The sequence below is a fragment of the Ambystoma mexicanum genome, chromosome 2q, assembly GCF_040938575.1.
Source record: "Ambystoma mexicanum isolate Mex_15411 chromosome 2q, UKY_AmexF1_1, whole genome shotgun sequence".
NCBI classification, from domain to species: domain Eukaryota; kingdom Metazoa; phylum Chordata; class Amphibia; order Caudata; family Ambystomatidae; genus Ambystoma; species Ambystoma mexicanum.
Genome location: NC_090924.1, coordinates 128,014,043 through 128,032,979, shown reverse-complemented (window position 1 = coordinate 128,032,979; position 18,937 = coordinate 128,014,043). Strand labels below are relative to the sequence as shown.

Here is an 18,937-nt window from a genome sequence, read left to right as displayed (position 1 = left end):
TCAAGGAATGTTACTGAGAGCCAACAGAGAACACAAAGTGCTTGTCGCAAGGACATGGCACGCAAAGAGGTTCAGGAAGTGAATTGTTCATCGACTACTGCTTACCGAGAAAACCAGAGAGTCTGTCCAATGAAAATAACATTGAAAAAACAAAAAAAAGGAGCTCAAGTTAACCACCTTGATTGGGCTCGACCGGGATTTGAACCCGGGACCTCTCGCACCCAAAGCGAGAATCATACCCCTAGACCAACGAGCCACGGTCCTTTGAGCATTTGACGGAATTGTCCTCAGCGTTTGCACCCCCCTTAGGATTCGAGGCCAAGAATGCCTATTCCTGAAGTTTGTTCCTGCCGCTGAAAGCCTTGTCGGTGTATGAGCCAAATGAATGCCCCAGTCGGCACGCTCTGACTGTCTTCACAGGTCTCCTCCTCATCCCGAAGGTTGGTGGCCCATTGACATCAGGGTGGAAGGTGCTTGCGATACACTGTTCCTTCCTTCCTTCCTTCCTTTATTCCTCTTATGCTGTTTATGTAATAAGAGGGGACGATACACAGAAGAGAGAAAGTGGCCCAACACACTAGACTAGCAGTCTTCTGATCAATCTGCAGCTGGCAAGGTGGGGGAGAGCCTTTATTTTGCACCTGCTGGGATCTGCATTGGCAGAAGCTCTGAGGGCTGGGCCTTTCCTTTTGCCTGTAAAAACAAAAAGCAGCCCTCCTCCCTCCAGCCCTGAGAGCATGGGCGTGACACTGGAAAAAGCAGCATCTCCCCTTTGGTAAAGATGACCATTGCACAGCTGCTCACTCAGAGCTCGATCGTGCTCGATCAGGCGAGATATATTTAGGTCACCAGCAAAGTCTGTTCTCTTTTCTTGCGTAGGGTGAGCATTCACAGAGCCCAGCTTCGTTGACAAGAGTGCAAAAGGTGTATACTAAAAGCTTTCTGCTTTACTTGAGCGCCATGGCCGTTATTATATTTTGGCTGCTCCAAGCAATCTCTGTCCAGCCGATGCAAATTTCCAGCTCAAATTTTCCCAGCACTCAAAAAGTCCCTCCTCCCGCCAGCTCTGCTTTCAGGAAGTTCAGCAGAAGCAGTCCAACTTCTGTTCCCACTTCAGAGGAAAAGCTTTCTCGGGCCAGAGAAAGCCAGGGAATCACTGTACCGGCAAGTGCATTTCTTACAACTGGTAATCCCTCAGAACACAGAAATGAAGAAGCTGTATATGAAAATGTATTATTTCTTTGGTACACTAACCTATGTAACTAATATGGACCATTTCAGAGGACGGAGCGGACCCAACTGTGATCCCAGAGACCCAAATACCCAGCAGTAGGGAAAATAAATCCTCTCTGTGCTCTGCAACATTACATACACAAAATGCAAGCGCGTGCATTTTTTTATTGGCCCCATATACAGAATACATGTGAGGATGCTTGCCTTCCCAGTGTATTTCTCAAGCTCTTGAGAGCATATGCTATTTCCATGGGAACGCAAATAAGTTCATACTTTACATTTGTGTGTGACAAAAGGGGAAAAAAACTATTTTGTGTAAAATGCCAGCAGAGAGTGTTTCTGCCCGGTCTCGAACCGGGGACCTTTCGCGTGTGAGGCGAACTTGATAACCACTACACTACAGAAACAGCTGCTTGCTCACCTTTGTAGGGACTGGGAGAACAGGTGCAAAGGGCAGTGCAAGTGGACCTGCTTAAAGACTAATCAAATGCCTTGCGCCTGAAGCTCACACAATCCAGCCTAAAACATACGTCCTATCAAGCATGCGCACATATACAAGTATGCCAGCTGAGGGCCTATGCAGCGTACAGAGGGAAGGACATATTTCCACTTTGAGATCGGACGGCCAAAACTCACAAGCAAATCAAGGAATGTTACTGAGAGCTAACAGAGAACACAAAGTGCTTGTCGCAAGGACATGGCACGCAAAGAGGTTCAGGAAGTGAATTGTTCATCGACTACTGCTTACCGAGAAAACCAGAGAGTCTGTCCAATGAAAATAACATTGAAAAAACAAAAAAAAGGAGCTCAAGTTAACCATCTTGATTGGGCTCGTCCGGGATTTGAACCCGGGACCTCTCGCACCCAAAGCGAGAATCATACCCCTAGACCAACGAGCCACGGTCCTTTGAGCATTTGACGGAATTGTCCTCAGCGTTTGCACCCCCCTTAGGATTCGAGGCCAAGAATGCCTATTCCTGAAGTTTGTTCCTGCCGCTGAAAGCCTTGTCGGTGTATGAGCCAAATGAATGCCCCAGTCGGCACGCTCTGACTGTCTTCACAGGTCTCCTCCTCATCCCGAAGGTTGGTGGCCCATTGACATCAGGGTGGAAGGTGCTTGCGATACACTGTTCCTTCCTTCCTTCCTTCCTTCCTTTATTCCTCTTATGCTGTTTATGTAATAAGAGGGGACGATACACAGAAGAGAGAAAGTGGCCCAACACACTAGACTAGCAGTCTTCTGATCAATCTGCAGCTGGCAAGGTGGGGGAGAGCCTTTATTTTGCACCTGCTGGGATCTGCATTGGCAGAAGCTCTGAGGGCTGGGCCTTTCCTTTTGCCTGTAAAAACAAAAAGCAGCCCTCCTCCCTCCAGCCCTGAGAGCATGGGCGTGACACTGGAAAAAGCAGCATCTCCCCTTTGGTAAAGATGACCATTGCACAGCTGCTCACTCAGAGCTCGATCGTGCTCGATCAGGCGAGATATATTTAGGTCACCAGCAAAGTCTGTTCTCTTTTCTTGCGTAGGGTGAGCATTCACAGAGCCCAGCTTCGTTGACAAGAGTGCAAAAGGTGTATACTAAAAGCTTTCTGCTTTACTTGAGCGCCATGGCCGTTATTATATTTTGGCTGCTCCAAGCAATCTCTGTCCAGCCGATGCAAATTTCCAGCTCAAATTTTCCCAGCACTCAAAAAGTCCCTCCTCCCGCCAGCTCTGCTTTCAGGAAGTTCAGCAGAAGCAGTCCAACTTCTGTTCCCACTTCAGAGGAAAAGCTTTCTCGGGCCAGAGAAAGCCAGGGAATCACTGTACCGGCAAGTGCATTTCTTACAACTGGTAATCCCTCAGAACACAGAAATGAAGAAGCTGTATATGAAAATGTATTATTTCTTTGGTACACTAACCTATGTAACTAATATGGACCATTTCAGAGGACGGAGCGGACCCAACTGTGATCCCAGAGACCCAAATACCCAGCAGTAGGGAAAATAAATCCTCTCTGTGCTCTGCAACATTACATACACAAAATGCAAGCGCGTGCATTTTTTTATTGGCCCCATATACAGAATACATGTGAGGATGCTTGCCTTCCCAGTGTATTTCTCAAGCTCTTGAGAGCATATGCTATTTCCATGGGAACGCAAATAAGTTCATACTTTACATTTGTGTGTGACAAAAGGGGAAAAAAACTATTTTGTGTAAAATGCCAGCAGAGAGTGTTTCTGCCCGGTCTCGAACCGGGGACCTTTCGCGTGTGAGGCGAACGTGATAACCACTACACTACAGAAACAGCTGCTTGCTCACCTTTGTAGGGACTGGGAGAACAGGTGCAAAGGGCAGTGCAAGTGGACCTGCTTAAAGACTAATCAAATGCCTTGCGCCTGAAGCTCACACAATCCAGCCTAAAACATACGTCCTATCAAGCATGCGCACATATACAAGTATGCCAGCTGAGGGCCTATGCAGCGTACAGAGGGAAGGACATATTTCCACTTTGAGATCGGACGGCCAAAACTCACAAGCAAATCAAGGAATGTTGCTGAGAGCTAACAGAGAACACAAAGTGCTTGTCGCAAGGACATGGCACGCAAAGAGGTTCAGGAAGTGAATTGTTCATCGACTACTGCTTACCGAGAAAACCAGAGAGTCTGTCCAATGAAAATAACATTGAAAAAACAAAAAAAAGGAGCTCAAGTTAACCACCTTGATTGGGCTCGTCCGGGATTTGAACCCGGGACCTCTCGCACCCAAAGCCAGAATCATACCCCTAGACCAACGAGCCACGGTCCTTTGAGCATTTGACGGAATTGTCCTCAGCGTTTGCACCCCCCTTAGGATTCGAGGCCAAGAATGCCTATTCCTGAAGTTTGTTCCTGCCGCTGAAAGCCTTGTCGGTGTATGAGCCAAATGAATGCCCCAGTCGGCACGCTCTGACTGTCTTCACAGGTCTCCTCCTCATCCCGAAGGTTGGTGGCCCATTGACATCAGGGTGGAAGGTGCTTGCGATACACTGTTCCTTCCTTCCTTCCTTCCTTCCTTCCTTTATTCCTCTTATGCTGTTTATGTAATAAGAGGGGACGATACACAGAAGAGAGAAAGTGGCCCAACACACTAGACTAGCAGTCTTCTGATCAATCTGCAGCTGGCAAGGTGGGGGAGAGCCTTTATTTTGCACCTGCTGGGATCTGCATTGGCAGAAGCTCTGAGGGCTGGGCCTTTCCTTTTGCCTGTAAAAACAAAAAGCAGCCCTCCTCCCTCCAGCCCTGAGAGCATGGGCGTGACACTGGAAAAAGCAGCATCTCCCCTTTGGTAAAGATGACCATTGCACAGCTGCTCACTCAGAGCTCGATCGTGCTCGATCAGGCGAGATATATTTAGGTCACCAGCAAAGTCTGTTCTCTTTTCTTGCGTAGGGTGAGCATTCACAGAGCCCAGCTTCGTTGACAAGAGTGCAAAAGGTGTATACTAAAAGCTTTCTGCTTTACTTGAGCGCCATGGCCGTTATTATATTTTGGCTGCTCCAAGCAATCTCTGTCCAGCCGATGCAAATTTCCAGCTCAAATTTTCCCAGCACTCAAAAAGTCCCTCCTCCCGCCAGCTCTGCTTTCAGGAAGTTCAGCAGAAGCAGTCCAACTTCTGTTCCCACTTCAGAGGAAAAGCTTTCTCGGGCCAGAGAAAGCCAGGGAATCACTGTACCGGCAAGTGCATTTCTTACAACTGGTAATCCCTCAGAACACAGAAATGAAGAAGCTGTATATGAAAATGTATTATTTCTTTGGTACACTAACCTATGTAACTAATATGGACCATTTCAGAGGACGGAGCGGACCCAACTGTGATCCCAGAGACCCAAATACCCAGCAGTAGGGAAAATAAATCCTCTCTGTGCTCTGCAACATTACATACACAAAATGCAAGCGCGTGCATTTTTTTATTGGCCCCATATACAGAATACATGTGAGGATGCTTGCCTTCCCAGTGTATTTCTCAAGCTCTTGAGAGCATATGCTATTTCCATGGGAACGCAAATAAGTTCATACTTTACATTTGTGTGTGACAAAAGGGGAAAAAAACTATTTTGTGTAAAATGCCAGCAGAGAGTGTTTCTGCCCGGTCTCGAACCGGGGACCTTTCGCGTGTGAGGCGAACGTGATAACCACTACACTACAGAAACAGCTGCTTGCTCACCTTTGTAGGGACTGGGAGAACAGGTGCAAAGGGCAGTGCAAGTGGACCTGCTTAAAGACTAATCAAATGCCTTGCGCCTGAAGCTCACACAATCCAGCCTAAAACATACGTCCTATCAAGCATGCGCACATATACAAGTATGCCAGCTGAGGGCCTATGCAGCGTACAGAGGGAAGGACATATTTCCACTTTGAGATCGGACGGCCAAAACTCACAAGCAAATCAAGGAATGTTACTGAGAGCTAACAGAGAACACAAAGTGCTTGTCGCAAGGACATGGCACGCAAAGAGGTTCAGGAAGTGAATTGTTCATCGACTACTGCTTACCGAGAAAACCAGAGAGTCTGTCCAATGAAAATAACATTGAAAAAACAAAAAAAAGGAGCTCAAGTTAACCACCTTGATTGGGCTCGTCCGGGATTTGAACCCGGGACCTCTCGCACCCAAAGCCAGAATCATACCCCTAGACCAACGAGCCACGGTCCTTTGAGCATTTGACGGAATTGTCCTCAGCGTTTGCACCCCCCTTAGGATTCGAGGCCAAGAATGCCTATTCCTGAAGTTTGTTCCTGCCGCTGAAAGCCTTGTCGGTGTATGAGCCAAATGAATGCCCCAGTCGGCACGCTCTGACTGTCTTCACAGGTCTCCTCCTCATCCCGAAGGTTGGTGGCCCATTGACATCAGGGTGGAAGGTGCTTGCGATACACTGTTCCTTCCTTCCTTCCTTCCTTCCTTTATTCCTCTTATGCTGTTTATGTAATAAGAGGGGACGATACACAGAAGAGAGAAAGTGGCCCAACACACTAGACTAGCAGTCTTCTGATCAATCTGCAGCTGGCAAGGTGGGGGAGAGCCTTTATTTTGCACCTGCTGGGATCTGCATTGGCAGAAGCTCTGAGGGCTGGGCCTTTCCTTTTGCCTGTAAAAACAAAAAGCAGCCCTCCTCCCTCCAGCCCTGAGAGCATGGGCGTGACACTGGAAAAAGCAGCATCTCCCCTTTGGTAAAGATGACCATTGCACAGCTGCTCACTCAGAGCTCGATCGTGCTCGATCAGGCGAGATATATTTAGGTCACCAGCAAAGTCTGTTCTCTTTTCTTGCGTAGGGTGAGCATTCACAGAGCCCAGCTTCGTTGACAAGAGTGCAAAAGGTGTATACTAAAAGCTTTCTGCTTTACTTGAGCGCCATGGCCGTTATTATATTTTGGCTGCTCCAAGCAATCTCTGTCCAGCCGATGCAAATTTCCAGCTCAAATTTTCCCAGCACTCAAAAAGTCCCTCCTCCCGCCAGCTCTGCTTTCAGGAAGTTCAGCAGAAGCAGTCCAACTTCTGTTCCCACTTCAGAGGAAAAGCTTTCTCGGGCCAGAGAAAGCCAGGGAATCACTGTACCGGCAAGTGCATTTCTTACAACTGGTAATCCCTCAGAACACAGAAATGAAGAAGCTGTATATGAAAATGTATTATTTCTTTGGTACACTAACCTATGTAACTAATATGGACCATTTCAGAGGACGGAGCGGACCCAACTGTGATCCCAGAGACCCAAATACCAAGCAGTAGGGAAAATAAATCCTCTCTGTGCTCTGCAACATTACATACACAAAATGCAAGCGCGTGCATTTTTTTATTGGCCCCATATACAGAATACATGTGAGGATGCTTGCCTTCCCAGTGTATTTCTCAAGCTCTTGAGAGCATATGCTATTTCCATGGGAACGCAAATAAGTTCATACTTTACATTTGTGTGTGACAAAAGGGGAAAAAAACTATTTTGTGTAAAATGCCAGCAGAGAGTGTTTCTGCCCGGTCTCGAACCGGGGACCTTTCGCGTGTGAGGCGAACGTGATAACCACTACACTACAGAAACAGCTGCTTGCCCACCTTTGTAGGGACTGGGAGAACAGGTGCAAAGGGCAGTGCAAGTGGACCTGCTTAAAGACTAATCAAATGCCTTGCGCCTGAAGCTCACACAATCCAGCCTAAAACATACGTCCTATCAAGCATGCGCACATATACAAGTATGCCAGCTGAGGGCCTATGCAGCGTACAGAGGGAAGGACATATTTCCACTTTGAGATCGGACGGCCAAAACTCACAAGCAAATCAAGGAATGTTACTGAGAGCTAACAGAGAACACAAAGTGCTTGTCGCAAGGACATGGCACGCAAAGAGGGTCAGGAAGTGAATTGTTCATCGACTACTGCTTACCGAGAAAACCAGAGAGTCTGTCCAATGAAAATAACATTGAAAAAACAAAAAAAAGGAGCTCAAGTTAACCACCTTGATTGGGCTCGTCCGGGATTTGAACCCGGGACCTCTCGCACCCAAAGCCAGAATCATACCCCTAGACCAACGAGCCACGGTCCTTTGAGCATTTGACGGAATTGTCCTCAGCGTTTGCACCCCCCTTAGGATTCGAGGCCAAGAATGCCTATTCCTGAAGTTTGTTCCTGCCGCTGAAAGCCTTGTCGGTGTATGAGCCAAATGAATGCCCCAGTCGGCACGCTCTGACTGTCTTCACAGGTCTCCTCCTCATCCCGAAGGTTGGTGGCCCATTGACATCAGGGTGGAAGGTGCTTGCGATACACTGTTCCTTCCTTCCTTCCTTCCTTCCTTTATTCCTCTTATGCTGTTTATGTAATAAGAGGGGACGATACACAGAAGAGAGAAAGTGGCCCAACACACTAGACTAGCAGTCTTCTGATCAACCTGCAGCTGGCAAGGTGGGGGAGAGCCTTTATTTTGCACCTGCTGGGATCTGCATTGGCAGAAGCTCTGAGGGCTGGGCCTTTCCTTTTGCCTGTAAAAACAAAAAGCAGCCCTCCTCCCTCCAGCCCTGAGAGCATGGGCGTGACACTGGAAAAAGCAGCATCTCCCCTTTGGTAAAGATGACCATTGCACAGCTGCTCACTCAGAGCTCGATCGTGCTCGATCAGGCGAGATATATTTAGGTCACCAGCAAAGTCTGTTCTCTTTTCTTGCGTAGGGTGAGCATTCACAGAGCCCAGCTTCGTTGACAAGAGTGCAAAAGGTGTATACTAAAAGCTTTCTGCTTTACTTGAGCGCCATGGCCGTTATTATATTTTGGCTGCTCCAAGCAATCTCTGTCCAGCCGATGCAAATTTCCAGCTCAAATTTTCCCAGCACTCAAAAAGTCCCTCCTCCCGCCAGCTCTGCTTTCAGGAAGTTCAGCAGAAGCAGTCCAACTTCTGTTCCCACTTCAGAGGAAAAGCTTTCTCGGGCCAGAGAAAGCCAGGGAATCACTGTACCGGCAAGTGCATTTCTTACAACTGGTAATCCCTCAGAACACAGAAATGAAGAAGCTGTATATGAAAATGTATTATTTCTTTGGTACACTAACCTATGTAACTAATATGGACCATTTCAGAGGACGGAGCGGACCCAACTGTGATCCCAGAGACCCAAATACCCAGCAGTAGGGAAAATAAATCCTCTCTGTGCTCTGCAACATTACATACACAAAATGCAAGCGCGTGCATTTTTTTATTGGCCCCATATACAGAATACATGTGAGGATGCTTGCCTTCCCAGTGTATTTCTCAAGCTCTTGAGAGCATATGCTATTTCCATGGGAACGCAAATAAGTTCATACTTTACATTTGTGTGTGACAAAAGGGGAAAAAAACTATTTTGTGTAAAATGCCAGCAGAGAGTGTTTCTGCCCGGTCTCGAACCGGGGACCTTTCGCGTGTGAGGCGAACGTGATAACCACTACACTACAGAAACAGCTGCTTACTCACCTTTGTAGGGACTGGGAGAACAGGTGCAAAGGGCAGTGCAAGTGGACCTGCTTAAAGACTAATCAAATGCCTTGCGCCTGAAGCTCACACAATCCAGCCTAAAACATACGTCCTATCAAGCATGCGCACATATACAAGTATGCCAGCTGAGGGCCTATGCAGCGTACAGAGGGAAGGACATATTTCCACTTTGAGATCGGACGGCCAAAACTCACAAGCAAATCAAGGAATGTTACTGAGAGCTAACAGAGAACACAAAGTGCTTGTCGCAAGGACATGGCACGCAAAGAGGTTCAGGAAGTGAATTGTTCATCGACTACTGCTTACCGAGAAAACCAGAGAGTCTGTCCAATGAAAATAACATTGAAAAAACAAAAAATAGGAGCTCAAGTTAACCACCTTGATTGGGACCTCTCGCACCCAAAGCGAGAATCATACCCCTAGACCAACGAGCCACGGTCCTTTGAGCATTTGACGGAATTGTCCTCAGCGTTTGCACCCCCCTTAGGATTCGAGGCCAAGAATGCCTATTCCTGAAGTTTGTTCCTGCCGCTGAAAGCCTTGTCGGTGTATGAGCCAAATGAATGCCCCAGTCGGCACGCTCTGACTGTCTTCACAGGTCTCCTCCTCATCCCGAAGGTTGGTGGCCCATTGACATCAGGGTGGAAGGTGCTTGCGATACACTGTTCCTTCCTTCCTTCCTTCCTTCCTTTATTCCTCTTATGCTGTTTATGTAATAAGAGGGGACGATACACAGAAGAGAGAAAGTGGCCCAACACACTAGACTAGCAGTCTTCTGATCAATCTGCAGCTGGCAAGGTGGGGGAGAGCCTTTATTTTGCACCTGCTGGGATCTGCATTGGCAGAAGCTCTGAGGGCTGGGCCTTTCCTTTTGCCTGTAAAAACAAAAAGCAGCCCTCCTCCCTCCAGCCCTGAGAGCATGGGCGTGACACTGGAAAAAGCAGCATCTCCCCTTTGGTAAAGATGACCATTGCACAGCTGCTCACTCAGAGCTCGATCGTGCTCGATCAGGCGAGATATATTTAGGTCACCAGCAAAGTCTGTTCTCTTTTCTTGCGTAGGGTGAGCATTCACAGAGCCCAGCTTCGTTGACAAGAGTGCAAAAGGTGTATACTAAAAGCTTTCTGCTTTACTTGAGCGCCATGGCCGTTATTATATTTTGGCTGCTCCAAGCAATCTCTGTCCAGCCGATGCAAATTTCCAGCTCAAATTTTCCCAGCACTCAAAAAGTCCCTCCTCCCGCCAGCTCTGCTTTCAGGAAGTTCAGCAGAAGCAGTCCAACTTCTGTTCCCACTTCAGAGGAAAAGCTTTCTCGGGCCAGAGAAAGCCAGGGAATCACTGTACCGGCAAGTGCATTTCTTACAACTGGTAATCCCTCAGAACACAGAAATGAAGAAGCTGTATATGAAAATGTATTATTTCTTTGGTACACTAACCTATGTAACTAATATGGACCATTTCAGAGGACGGAGCGGACCCAACTGTGATCCCAGAGACCCAAATACCCAGCAGTAGGGAAAATAAATCCTCTCTGTGCTCTGCAACATTACATACACAAAATGCAAGCGCGTGCATTTTTTTATTGGCCCCATATACAGAATACATGTGAGGATGCTTGCCTTCCCAGTGTATTTCTCAAGCTCTTGAGAGCATATGCTATTTCCATGGGAACGCAAATAAGTTCATACTTTACATTTGTGTGTGACAAAAGGGGAAAAAAACTATTTTGTGTAAAATGCCAGCAGAGAGTGTTTCTGCCCGGTCTCGAACCGGGGACCTTTCGCATGTGAGGCGAACGTGATAACCACTACACTACAGAAACAGCTGCTTGCTCACCTTTTGTAGGGACTGGGAGAACAGGTGCAAAGGGCAGTGCAAGTGGACCTGCTTAAAGACTAATCAAATGCCTTGCGCCTGAAGCTCACACAATCCAGCCTAAAACATACGTCCTATCAAGCATGCGCACATATACAAGTATGCCAGCTGAGGGCCTATGCAGCGTACAGAGGGAAGGACATATTTCCACTTTGAGATCGGACGGCCAAAACTCACAAGCAAATCAAGGAATGTTACTGAGAGCTAACAGAGAACAAAAGTGCTTGTCGCAAGGACATGGCACGCAAAGAGGTTCAGGAAGTGAATTGTTCATCGACTACTGCTTACCGAGAAAACCAGAGAGTCTGTCCAATGAAAATAACATTGAAAAAACAAAAAAAAGGAGCTCAAGTTAACCACCTTGATTGGGCTCGTCCGGGATTTGAACCCGGGACCTCTCGCACCCAAAGCGAGAATCATACCCCTAGACCAACGAGCCACGGTCCTTTGAGCATTTGACGGAATTGTCCTCAGCGTTTGCACCCCCCTTAGGATTCGAGGCCAAGAATGCCTATTCCTGAAGTTTGTTCCTGCCGCTGAAAGCCTTGTCGGTGTATGAGCCAAATGAATGCCCCAGTCGGCACGCTCTGACTGTCTTCACAGGTCTCCTCCTCATCCCGAAGGTTGGTGGCCCATTGACATCAGGGTGGAAGGTGCTTGCGATACACTGTTCCTTCCTTCCTTCCTTCCTTCCTTTATTCCTCTTATGCTGTTTATGTAATAAGAGGGGACGATACACAGAAGAGAGAAAGTGGCCCAACACACTAGACTAGCAGTCTTCTGATCAATCTGCAGCTGGCAAGGTGGGGGAGAGCCTTTATTTTGCACCTGCTGGGATCTGCATTGGCAGAAGCTCTGAGGGCTGGGCCTTTCCTTTTGCCTGTAAAAACAAAAAGCAGCCCTCCTCCCTCCAGCCCTGAGAGCATGGGTGTGACACTGGAAAAAGCAGCATCTCCCCTTTGGTAAAGATGACCATTGCACAGCTGCTCACTCAGAGCTCGATCGTGCTCGATCAGGCGAGATATATTTAGGTCACCAGCAAAGTCTGTTCTCTTTTCTTGCGTAGGGTGAGCATTCACAGAGCCCAGCTTCGTTGACAAGAGTGCAAAAGGTGTATACTAAAAGCTTTCTGCTTTACTTGAGCGCCATGGCCGTTATTATATTTTGGCTGCTCCAAGCAATCTCTGTCCAGCCGATGCAAATTTCCAGCTCAAATTTTCCCAGCACTCAAAAAGTCCCTCCTCCCGCCAGCTCTGCTTTCAGGAAGTTCAGCAGAAGCAGTCCAACTTCTGTTCCCACTTCAGAGGAAAAGCTTTCTCGGGCCAGAGAAAGCCAGGGAATCACTGTACCGGCAAGTGCATTTCTTACAACTGGTAATCCCTCAGAACACAGAAATGAATAAGCTGTATATGAAAATGTATTATTTCTTTGGTACACTAACCTATGTAACTAATATGGACCATTTCAGAGGACGGAGCGGACCCAACTGTGATCCCAGAGACCCAAATACCCAGCAGTAGGGAAAATAAATCCTCTCTGTGCTCTGCAACATTACATACACAAAATGCAAGCGCGTGCATTTTTTTATTGGCCCCATATACAGAATACATGTGAGGATGCTTGCCTTCCCAGTGTATTTCTCAAGCTCTTGAGAGCATATGCTATTTCCATGGGAACGCAAATAAGTTCATACTTTACATTTGTGTGTGACAAAAGGGGAAAAAAACTATTTTGTGTAAAATGCCAGCAGAGAGTGTTTCTGCCCGGTCTCGAACCGGGGACCTTTCGCGTGTGAGTCGAACGTGATAACCACTACACTATAGAAACAGCTGCTTGCTCACCTTTGTAGGGACTGGGAGAACAGGTGCAAAGGGCAGTGCAAGTGGACCTGCTTAAAGACTAATCAAATGCCTTGCGCCTGAAGCTCACACAATCCAGCCTAAAACATACGTCCTATCAAGCATGCGCACATATACAAGTATGCCAGCTGAGGGCCTATGCAGCGTACAGAGGGAAGGACATATTTCCACTTTGAGATCGGACGGCCAAAACTCACAAGCAAATCAAGGAATGTTACTGAGAGCTAACAGAGAACAAAAGTGCTTGTCGCAAGGACATGGCACGCAAAGAGGTTCAGGAAGTGAATTGTTCATCGACTACTGCTTACCGAGAAAACCAGAGAGTCTGTCCAATGAAAATAACATTGAAAAAACAAAAAAAAGGAGCTCAAGTTAACCACCTTGATTGGGCTCGTCCGGGATTTGAACCCGGGACCTCTCGCACCCAAAGCGAGAATCATACCCCTAGACCAACGAGCCACGGTCCTTTGAGCATTTGACGGAATTGTCCTCAGCGTTTGCACCCCCCTTAGGATTCGAGGCCAAGAATGCCTATTCCTGAAGTTTGTTCCTGCCGCTGAAAGCCTTGTCGGTGTATGAGCCAAATGAATGCCCCAGTCGGCACGCTCTGACTGTCTTCACAGGTCTCCTCCTCATCCCGAAGGTTGGTGGCCCATTGACATCAGGGTGGAAGGTGCTTGCGATACACTGTTCCTTCCTTCCTTCCTTCCTTCCTTTATTCCTCTTATGCTGTTTATGTAATAAGAGGGGACGATACACAGAAGAGAGAAAGTGGCCCAACACACTAGACTAGCAGTCTTCTGATCAATCTGCAGCTGGCAAGGTGGGGGAGAGCCTTTATTTTGCACCTGCTGGGATCTGCATTGGCAGAAGCTCTGAGGGCTGGGCCTTTCCTTTTGCCTGTAAAAACAAAAAGCAGCCCTCCTCCCTCCAGCCCTGAGAGCATGGGTGTGACACTGGAAAAAGCAGCATCTCCCCTTTGGTAAAGATGACCATTGCACAGCTGCTCACTCAGAGCTCGATCGTGCTCGATCAGGCGAGATATATTTAGGTCACCAGCAAAGTCTGTTCTCTTTTCTTGCGTAGGGTGAGCATTCACAGAGCCCAGCTTCGTTGACAAGAGTGCAAAAGGTGTATACTAAAAGCTTTCTGCTTTACTTGAGCGCCATGGCCGTTATTATATTTTGGCTGCTCCAAGCAATCTCTGTCCAGCCGATGCAAATTTCCAGCTCAAATTTTCCCAGCACTCAAAAAGTCCCTCCTCCCGCCAGCTCTGCTTTCAGGAAGTTCAGCAGAAGCAGTCCAACTTCTGTTCCCACTTCAGAGGAAAAGCTTTCTCGGGCCAGAGAAAGCCAGGGAATCACTGTACCGGCAAGTGCATTTCTTACAACTGGTAATCCCTCAGAACACAGAAATGAATAAGCTGTATATGAAAATGTATTATTTCTTTGGTACACTAACCTATGTAACTAATATGGACCATTTCAGAGGACGGAGCGGACCCAACTGTGATCCCAGAGACCCAAATACCCAGCAGTAGGGAAAATAAATCCTCTCTGTGCTCTGCAACATTACATACACAAAATGCAAGCGCGTGCATTTTTTTATTGGCCCCATATACAGAATACATGTGAGGATGCTTGCCTTCCCAGTGTATTTCTCAAGCTCTTGAGAGCATATGCTATTTCCATGGGAACGCAAATAAGTTCATACTTTACATTTGTGTGTGACAAAAGGGGAAAAAAACTATTTTGTGTAAAATGCCAGCAGAGAGTGTTTCTGCCCGGTCTCGAACCGGGGACCTTTCGCGTGTGAGTCGAACGTGATAACCACTACACTATAGAAACAGCTGCTTGCTCACCTTTGTAGGGACTGGGAGAACAGGTGCAAAGGGCAGTGCAAGTGGACCTGCTTAAAGACTAATCAAATGCCTTGCGCCTGAAGCTCACACAATCCAGCCTAAAACATACGTCCTATCAAGCATGCGCACATATACAAGTATGCCAGCTGAGGGCCTATGCAGCGTACAGAGGGAAGGACATATTTCCACTTTGAGATCGGACGGCCAAAACTCACAAGCAAATCAAGGAATGTTACTGAGAGCTAACAGAGAACACAAAGTGCTTGTCGCAAGGACATGGCACGCAAAGAGGTTCAGGAAGTGAATTGTTCAACGACTACTGCTTACCGAGAAAACCAGAGAGTCTGTCCAATGAAAATAACATTGAAAAAACAAAAAAAAGGAGCTCAAGTTAACCACCTTGATTGGGCTCGGGGACCTCTCGCACCCAAAGCGAGAATCATACCCCTAGACCAACGAGCCACGGTCCTTTGAGCATTTGACGGAATTGTCCTCAGCGTTTGCACCCCCCTTAGGATTCGAGGCCAAGAATGCCTATTCCTGAAGTTTGTTCCTGCCGCTGAAAGCCTTGTCGGTGCATGAGCCAAATGAATGCCCCAGTCGGCACGCTCTGACTGTCTTCACAGGTCTCCTCCTCATCCCGAAGGTTGGTGGCCCATTGACATCAGGGTGGAAGGTGCTTGCGATACACTGTTCCTTCCTTCCTTCCTTCCTTCCTTTATTCCTCTTATGCTGTTTATGTAATAAGAGGGGACGATACACAGAAGAGAGAAAGTGGCCCAACACACTAGACTAGCAGTCTTCTGATCAATCTGCAGCTGGCAAGGTGGGGGAGAGCCTTTATTTTGCACCTGCTGGGATCTGCATTGGCAGAAGCTCTGAGGGCTGGGCCTTTCCTTTTGCCTGTAAAAACAAAAAGCAGCCCTCCTCCCTCCAGCCCTGAGAGCATGGGCGTGACACTGGAAAAAGCAGCATCTCCCCTTTGGTAAAGATGACGATTGCACAGCTGCTCACTCAGAGCTCGATCGTGCTCGATCAGGCGAGATATATTTAGGTCACCAGCAAAGTCTGTTCTCTTTTCTTGCGTAGGGTGAGCATTCACAGAGCCCAGCTTCGTTGACAAGAGTGCAAAAGGTGTATACTAAAAGCTTTCTGCTTTACTTGAGCGCCATGGCCGTTATTATATTTTGGCTGCTCCAAGCAATCTCTGTCCAGCCGATGCAAATTTCCAGCTCAAATTTTCCCAGCACTCAAAAAGTCCCTCCTCCCGCCAGCTCTGCTTTCAGGAAGTTCAGCAGAAGCAGTCCAACTTCTGTTCCCACTTCAGAGGAAAAGCTTTCTCGGGCCAGAGAAAGCCAGGGAATCACTGTACCGGCAAGTGCATTTCTTACAACTGGTAATCCCTCAGAACACAGAAATGAAGAAGCTGTATATGAAAATGTATTATTTCTTTGGTACACTAACCTATGTAACTAATATGGACCATTTCAGAGGACGGAGCGGACCCAACTGTGATCCCAGAGACCCAAATACCCAGCAGTAGGGAAAATAAATCCTCCCTGTGCTCTGCAACATTACATACACAAAATGCAAGCGCGTGCATTTTATTATTGGCCCCATATACAGAATACATGTGAGGATGCTTGCCTTCCCAGTGTATTTCTCAAGCTCTTGAGAGCATATGCTATTTCCATGGGAACGCAAATAAGTTCATACTTTACATTTGTGTGTGACAAAAGGGGAAAAAAACTATTTTGTGTAAAATGCCAGCAGAGAGTGTTTCTGCCCGGTCTCGAACCGGGGACCTTTCGTGTGTGAGGCGAACGTGATAACCACTACACTACAGAAACAGCTGCTTGCTCACCTTTGTAGGGACTGGGAGAACAGGTGCAAAGGGCAGTGCAAGTGGACCTGCTTAAAGACTAATCAAATGCCTTGCGCCTGAAGCTCACACAATCCAGCCTAAAACATACGTCCTATCAAGCATGCGCACATATACAAGTATGCCAGCTGAGGGCCTATGCAGCGTACAGAGGGAAGGACATATTTCCACTTTGAGATCGGACGGCCAAAACTCACAAGCAAATCAAGGAATGTTACTGAGAGCTAACAGAGAACACAAAGTGCTTGTCGCAAGGACATGGCACGCAAAGAGGTTCAGGAAGTGAATTGTTCATCGACTACTGCTTACCGAGAAAACCAGAGAGTCTGTCCAATGAAAATAACATTGAAAAAACAAAAAAAAGGAGCTCAAGTTAACCACCTTGATTGGGCTCGTCCGGGATTTGAACCCGGGACCTCTCGCACCCAAAGCGAGAATCATACCCCTAGACCAACGAGCCACAGTATTTTGAGCATTTGACGGAATTGTCCTCAGCGTTTGCACCCCCCTTAGGATTCGAGGCCAAGAATGCCTATTCCTGAAGTTTGTTCCTGCCGCTGAAAGCCTTGTCGGTGTATGAGCCAAATGAATGCCCCAGTCGGCACGCTCTGACTGTCTTCACAGGTCTCCTCCTCATCCCGAAGGTTGGTGGCCCATTGACATCAGGGTGGAAGGTGCTTGCGATACACTGTTCCTTCCTTCCTTCCTTCCTTCCTTTATTCCTCTTATGCTGTTTATGTAATAAGAGGGGACGATACACAGAAGAGAGAAAGTGGCCCAACACACTAGACTAGCAGTCTTCTGATCAATCTGCAGCTGGCAAGGTGGGGGAGAGCCTTTATTTTGCACCTGCTGGGATCTGCATTGGCAGAAGCTCTGAGGGCTGGGCCTTTCCTTTTGCCTGTAAAAACAAAAAGCAGCCCTCCTCCCTCCAGCCCTGAGAGCATGGGCGTGACACTGGAAAAAGCAGCATCTCCCCTTTGGTAAAGATGACCATTGCACAGCTGCTCACTCAGAGCTCGATCGTGCTCGATCAGGCGAGATATATTTAGGTCACCAGCAAAGTCTGTTCTCTTTTCTTGCGTAGGGTGAGCATTCACAGAGCCCAGCTTCATTGACAAGAGTGCAAAAGGTGTATACTAAAAGCTTTCTGCTTTACTTGAGCGCCATGGCCGTTATTATATTTTGGCTGCTCCAAGCAATCTCTGTCCAGCCGATGCAAATTTCCAGCTCAAATTTTCCCAGCACTCAAAAAGTCCCTCCTCCCGCCAGCTCTGCTTTCAGGAAGTTCAGCAGAAGCAGTCCAACTTCTGTTCCCACTTCAGAGGAAAAGCTTTCTCGGGCCAGAGAAAGCCAGGGAATCACTGTACCGGCAAGTGCATTTCTTACAACTGGTAATCCCTCAGAACACAGAAATGAAGAAGCTGTATATGAAAATGTATTATTTCTTTGGTACACTAACCTATGTAACTAATATGGACCATTTCAGAGGACGGAGCGGACCCAACTGTGATCCCAGAGACCCAAATACCCAGCAGTAGGGAAAATAAATCCTCTCTGTGCTCTGCAACATTACATACACAAAATGCAAGCGCGTGCATTTTTTTATTGGCCCCATATACAGAATACATGTGAGGATGCTTGCCTTCCCAGTGTATTTCTCAAGCTCTTGAGAGCATATGCTATTTCCATGGGAACGCAAATAAGTTCATACTTTACATTTGTGTGTGACAAAAGGGGAAAAAAACTATTTTGTGTAAAATGCCAGCAGAGAGTGTTTCTGCCCGGTCTCGAACCGGGGACCTTTCGCGTGTGAGGCGAACGTGATAACCACTACACTACAGAAACAGCTGCTTGCTCACCTTTGTAGGGACTGGGAGAACAGGTGCAAAGGGCAGTGCAAGTGGACCTGCTTAAAGACTAATCAAATGCCTTGCGCCTGAAGCTCACACAATCCAGCCTAAAACATACGTCCTATCAAGCATGCGCACATATACAAGTATGCCAGCTGAGGGCCTATGCAGCGTACAGAGGGAAGGACATATTTCCACTTTGAGATCGGACGGCCAAAACTCACAAGCAAATCAAGGAATGTTACTGAGAGCTAACAGAGAACACAAAGTGCTTGTCGCAAGGACATGGCACGCAAAGAGGTTCAGGAAGTGAATTGTTCATCGACTACTGCTTACCGAGAAAACCAGAGAGTCTGTCCAATGAAAATAACATTGAAAAAACAAAAAAAAGGAGCGCAAGTTAACCAC

At 47.3% G+C, this 18,937-nt stretch overlaps 14 non-coding genes across 14 annotated transcripts; all 14 read right to left on the bottom strand.

Annotated features, from left to right (window-relative positions):
• Positions 1 to 2,060: 2,060 nt before the first annotated feature.
• TRNAP-UGG (transfer RNA proline (anticodon UGG)) lies at positions 2,061 to 2,132 on the bottom strand. The gene has a single exon. It is a non-coding gene; the product is annotated as a tRNA-Pro (tRNA).
• A 1,315-nt stretch (positions 2,133 to 3,447) lies between these two features.
• Positions 3,448 to 3,520, bottom strand: TRNAV-CAC (transfer RNA valine (anticodon CAC)). Its single transcript has one exon. It is a non-coding gene; the product is annotated as a tRNA-Val (tRNA).
• Positions 3,521 to 3,940: 420 nt separating this feature from the next.
• On the bottom strand, positions 3,941 to 4,012 carry TRNAP-UGG (transfer RNA proline (anticodon UGG)). The gene has a single exon. It is a non-coding gene; the product is annotated as a tRNA-Pro (tRNA).
• Positions 4,013 to 5,331: 1,319 nt separating this feature from the next.
• On the bottom strand, positions 5,332 to 5,404 carry TRNAV-CAC (transfer RNA valine (anticodon CAC)). The gene has a single exon. It is a non-coding gene; the product is annotated as a tRNA-Val (tRNA).
• A 420-nt stretch (positions 5,405 to 5,824) lies between these two features.
• Positions 5,825 to 5,896, bottom strand: TRNAP-UGG (transfer RNA proline (anticodon UGG)). The gene has a single exon. It is a non-coding gene; the product is annotated as a tRNA-Pro (tRNA).
• A 1,315-nt stretch (positions 5,897 to 7,211) lies between these two features.
• On the bottom strand, positions 7,212 to 7,284 carry TRNAV-CAC (transfer RNA valine (anticodon CAC)). Its single transcript has one exon. It is a non-coding gene; the product is annotated as a tRNA-Val (tRNA).
• A 420-nt stretch (positions 7,285 to 7,704) lies between these two features.
• On the bottom strand, positions 7,705 to 7,776 carry TRNAP-UGG (transfer RNA proline (anticodon UGG)). The gene has a single exon. It is a non-coding gene; the product is annotated as a tRNA-Pro (tRNA).
• Positions 7,777 to 9,091: 1,315 nt separating this feature from the next.
• TRNAV-CAC (transfer RNA valine (anticodon CAC)) lies at positions 9,092 to 9,164 on the bottom strand. Its single transcript has one exon. It is a non-coding gene; the product is annotated as a tRNA-Val (tRNA).
• Positions 9,165 to 10,948: 1,784 nt separating this feature from the next.
• TRNAV-CAC (transfer RNA valine (anticodon CAC)) lies at positions 10,949 to 11,021 on the bottom strand. The gene has a single exon. It is a non-coding gene; the product is annotated as a tRNA-Val (tRNA).
• Positions 11,022 to 11,441: 420 nt separating this feature from the next.
• On the bottom strand, positions 11,442 to 11,513 carry TRNAP-UGG (transfer RNA proline (anticodon UGG)). Its single transcript has one exon. It is a non-coding gene; the product is annotated as a tRNA-Pro (tRNA).
• A 1,807-nt stretch (positions 11,514 to 13,320) lies between these two features.
• Positions 13,321 to 13,392, bottom strand: TRNAP-UGG (transfer RNA proline (anticodon UGG)). The gene has a single exon. It is a non-coding gene; the product is annotated as a tRNA-Pro (tRNA).
• A 3,179-nt stretch (positions 13,393 to 16,571) lies between these two features.
• On the bottom strand, positions 16,572 to 16,644 carry TRNAV-CAC (transfer RNA valine (anticodon CAC)). Its single transcript has one exon. It is a non-coding gene; the product is annotated as a tRNA-Val (tRNA).
• A 420-nt stretch (positions 16,645 to 17,064) lies between these two features.
• TRNAP-UGG (transfer RNA proline (anticodon UGG)) lies at positions 17,065 to 17,136 on the bottom strand. The gene has a single exon. It is a non-coding gene; the product is annotated as a tRNA-Pro (tRNA).
• A 1,315-nt stretch (positions 17,137 to 18,451) lies between these two features.
• On the bottom strand, positions 18,452 to 18,524 carry TRNAV-CAC (transfer RNA valine (anticodon CAC)). The gene has a single exon. It is a non-coding gene; the product is annotated as a tRNA-Val (tRNA).
• Between the last annotated feature and the right edge of the window lie 413 nt (positions 18,525 to 18,937).